This window comes from Eurytemora carolleeae, unplaced genomic scaffold, assembly GCF_000591075.1.
Source record: "Eurytemora carolleeae unplaced genomic scaffold, Eaff_2.0 scaffold1613, whole genome shotgun sequence".
In the NCBI taxonomy this organism is placed as follows: Eukaryota; Metazoa; Arthropoda; class Copepoda; order Calanoida; family Temoridae; genus Eurytemora; species Eurytemora carolleeae.
This window is the reverse complement of record NW_019397521.1, coordinates 2,863-7,588: the sequence shown is the minus strand read 5'-3', so window position 1 is coordinate 7,588 and position 4,726 is coordinate 2,863.

Genomic DNA, 4,726 nt, shown 5'->3' with positions numbered 1-4,726 from the left:
CTAGGTACACCACTGTGCCTGACCTGAGGAAGGGAAATGCAAGCAGATGTAATATTAAAAGAGCCTCCCCCATGGATGCCCCCCCTCAGCCTCTCAGGGGGGCACGAGTAGAGGGGGGGGGGGGAGCGCGGCCCCCCCCTCGTACGCCCCTGCGTTCACAATTATTTAGTAATTTCAGGATAAACTAAAAAGCCTATTCGCTGTTGATTGGTAATAGTCTTACTTTTCAAAGACAACTGTGGCCGGAGAAAAAGCCGATTTGAGCGGAAAAGGACGGTCCCTCTCTGTAGACACTTTCGAAAATTATAAAATAGAAACTTTATCAATGATTTCAAAGGTTTAAATCTTTAAAACTTCCTTTTCAACTTTACATTTCATATTTGCCGGGAATAAGAAACCATCTTCTTCAAATAGTTTTTTGCTAAATGAAAACTTAGTAAATATATATATATATATGGTAAAGTAGTTTTGTGTAACAATTGTTATCAAAACTGTCTGTCATTGCCTACCACTGCCTACCAACAGCCTGCCTCGGCCTGACTAGCATGAATTGTATTCCTCTTCTAAACTAAATAGTAAATAAAGTCAGAACACAACTACAGGATCCGTCTCCCCTTTATATATCAGCTGTTCACTGTAGTCTGTATACGTACACTCTAACCCTATCACAAAAAGATATGTACAGTCCCCAAATTTATGAAATTTTGCAATATTTTCCAATATTTTGAAAAAACGCTCGAAAAGCCTAGTTTTCATATAATATGATTTTAAAAGTATTTATAGTATTTGTGAAAATATAGAGTTTGAACCGGGTGTAAGTATTGTTTGAACCGNGAATGGTGGGTATCGGGAATATTGCTTGATCCACTCTTTTTCTTAATCTCGAGATTAAATTAAGGCTTGTTCTCCTCTTGTTCTTAATCTTCAGATTAATTAACAGATCGGGATTAAGGATATCCCATTCTAAAGTTTTCCGCTCTGAGCTGGGAACTTTAGAATGGTGGATATCAGGATTAATGCTTAATCCTCTGTTTTTGCTAATCTCGAGACTAACATAATCTCGAGATTATGTTAGTCTTGAGATTAAATATTTATATCAACAAATTGGATTCTAAGAACGCCAGATTGGTTCGTTTTCTTGACTGAATGGCCTTCACTTAATTTCTTACCCATTTATTTATTAATACATTACATTAGTTAAAATTGGTTACAAAAGAATCTCAAACGTATTGTTAAAAATTTTTCTTCACCGATTAATTTACAAAATGGCCGACAACATTTTCTTAATTTGTTAGAAATTGCGGATTTCTCTCAGGGGATAGAATTTATTTCCAAAGAGAGAGAAAAAGAGTGGATTATGGACTAAAATTAAAGTTTCCACAGTGGATATTCGGATTAAGTAGTTGGGATTAAAGGTTATCCATTCTAAAGTTCCCAGCTCTGAAGATTTTCATATTTGGTTTCCTCGATAAAATTGACCTGCGCATTTATAGTTCAGTGACAATGAAGGAAATTAACAGAATTCCACACATTAAATAGTACCCTTGTGTGAAGAGTCAATTGAAATTACTCCATCAAATATTTTCAAATTTTTTATAATATTGCGATAATTAAATCAATGATCAAAACAATGAAGTTTCCGATAATTAAATCAATGATCAAAACAATGAAGTTTCCGATAATTAAATCAATGATCAAAACAATGAAGTTTCCGATAATTTTAAGCACTTTTTATTTCATACTTAAACTTTAAATGATAGTTTCCTAGAATAGCTCCAAGGAATGTACAGACTAAACTTGCTACATAGTAGAACCCAATATAATTTTAAATTCATCATATAATCTATACTTTGTATTTCAGGTATGTGGAAAATGATCGATTCATTTTATGAATCCCATCATATAATTTCTTTGTCGATTCATTTTATGAATCCCTTCATATAATTTCTTTGTCGATTCATCTAATGAATCCCACTCTCTATATAATTTTAAATTTATCATATAATCTATTTGTCGATTCATTTTATGAATCCCTTATCTATAAATCGATAATGAATCCCACTATCTATAGAACTTCATAATTTATCATATAATCTATTTGTCGATTCAATTTATGAATCACTTCTCTATAACTTAATAACTTATTATAAGCTTATTTATCAATTCATTTTAAAATTATTCGTTTCAACACATGAATATATACCCTTTTTAAACACTCAGTTAACCGGGAGGGAGATTCTCTCTATCAGCATTTAAATATGTATTTAATACAACTGTTTGGCAACTAGCTGACAAAAGGAATCAGACCGGTGACATGGCTCAAATTTGGTCGTGTGTCCGACGTTAGGATTTAAACTATGTCAGGCTGAAAAGCCTTCACCTATAGGGGATTGTGATAAGGAAGAACCTGTGCCTTGGCTTAAAGCAAAAATAAGGCCTTTAAAAATATTCATAAAGAGAGTTTTAATGAAGACGATATGTTAATGTTATACCTGATAAATTTTAAGACTGAAAAATAGATGAGAATGCAGGCAACTACCAGGGGCGTACGAGGGGGGAGGGGCGCGGCCCTCCTCCCCCTCTATGCGTGCCCCCCCCCCTAAGAGGCTGAGGGGGGCACCCATGGGGGAGGCTCTTTTAATATTACATCTGCTTGCATTTCCCTTCCTCAGGTCAGGCACATTGGTGTACCTAGGGGGGGCAGTAGTCCTCTTGCCCCCCCCCTGGGAGTTCCAAAAATACAAAATTAAAAGGAAACTACGTTTAGAAAGTAACACCTGACAATGACAAAGACTAAGGATTTGTCTAAATTCACTGTTAATACAAGGAGAGAAAAGTTTTAGCCTTTTAAAGAGAATACTTCATTACACAAGATGTACCATGACGGAAAGCAGACTTAACGATCTTGCACTTATATCTTTACACCCTATAAGGCTGTCTGAGCTCTCTACTGAAAAATATCATTGAAATGTTTCTGCAAGCAAATCCCAGAAAATTGTAGCTTAAAAAAGTTGGTGAATATGTAGATTGAGTAAACTTTATCTAAAAATTTCAGAAGAAATTTCGTTTATTTGTAAAAATATGATTTTTAATGATGCTGTGATTATTGATTTATTTAGCTGTGATGGAGTTAAGTGATAAATTTATAAAGTCAAAAAGTTAGTTTTTCAAGCAAAGGATTAATTTTTAGACTCTAAGGTTAGTAACACCCAAAAATGTAGTCTTTTTGGTGTATTTTTATGGTGAACAAAACAAGTCCAGGTGGGAGGGGGGGGAAAAAAAATTTAAAAAAGGTATTAATATTTTTTCAAAAAAGGGGTTTTTAAGGGGGGCACAATGTTGCCAAGGGGGGGGACCAAAAAATTGTGCCCCCCTTAAACAAAAGCCCTTGTACGCCCCTGGCAACTACATTGATCAGATAAAACACTTATGTAAATGTCAGAAGAACAGCCCACGAGTTGAAATGTTTGTTCTATACAGCTAATAAAAAACTAGAATCATAAATAAATTAAAATGAATAAATGTTTTTCTTCTTTTCAACCTTGTCTCGCGCGCTGTCAAAACTGATGAGTAATAAATATCGGTCATCCTTGGGAGTCTAGGTATAATGTTATTAGAATAATGTTTAACGAAATTTCCTGCCGGGATCCAAGATTAGTGTGGGATAGAAAAAGACTTTGGGATGTTCCTCAGCATTTCTATTTCTCTTCTGAAAAGAGAAATAGAAAGAGAAATATATATGCTAAGGAAACTATGCAATAACTCCCAGAAAGTACGGAGCACATTTTGAAACAAAAACTTGAGGATTTCTCAGAAAAAATTTGTGAATTTCATTCGAGAAAATTCGAATGAATGTAGTACATTCAGGAGAAGCATATAGTCTATATTAATCAATGTTAATCTATGTTTGATTCATACCCTGACCGGCCCGACCGGTCAATCTATTTTACCTGTTATCAATAAATTAGTACCAATCGTTGTTTTAGACGGACGTGTTTAGCCAGGATTAGGCTAGGAATACAGTCAGGGTTGACTGGAGAATTATAATTAGAGACAAGTATTGAAAGAATCCTCGGGACCTAGAAGCAAGATTTTCCACATCTTACTGCTGAAAATGGACCATCAGGTTTTAAGTCAAAACACCTAAACTTTTTTTGGGATTATGTTTATATGCAGGCTACTGAGTTATATTCTCAATTTTTAGAAAATGCCCCTTAGGGAATTTTGAGCAAATCAATTTTTAAAAAATTATAGAAATCAAGTGCATTCAGAGGTCTTAAATTAAACAAAAATTCATTTCAAGACTTTAATCTGCTTCTCCTGGGTTTTTTGACGATATTTTTTAACAGTATATGACATGGTCTCCAAATTTTTTATTTTTCTTTAACAGTCATAAAACTTATTGTATAAGCAAAAAAAAAACCCCTAAGTCAACTGCCTACTGTCAAAATGCGGCCCGAAAAAAGTTTTTTTTGATGCAATTTTTACTGATTTTACTTCAAAAAGTCTTTTTTCGGCAGTAATCGGGCAATTATACAGTTCACGTAAGGCTTTGATTTTTTGCTAAAAAATGTCTTATGACTGTTAAGGAAAATTCACAAAATTTGGGGACCCTGCCATCAATGGTTTTTAACCTTTGAACCTATAGTTACTGATTGAGTTTAGACTTAAAAATGCACTTGATTTCTACAATTTCTTTAAAATGGCATTTTCTGAAAATTTAGAT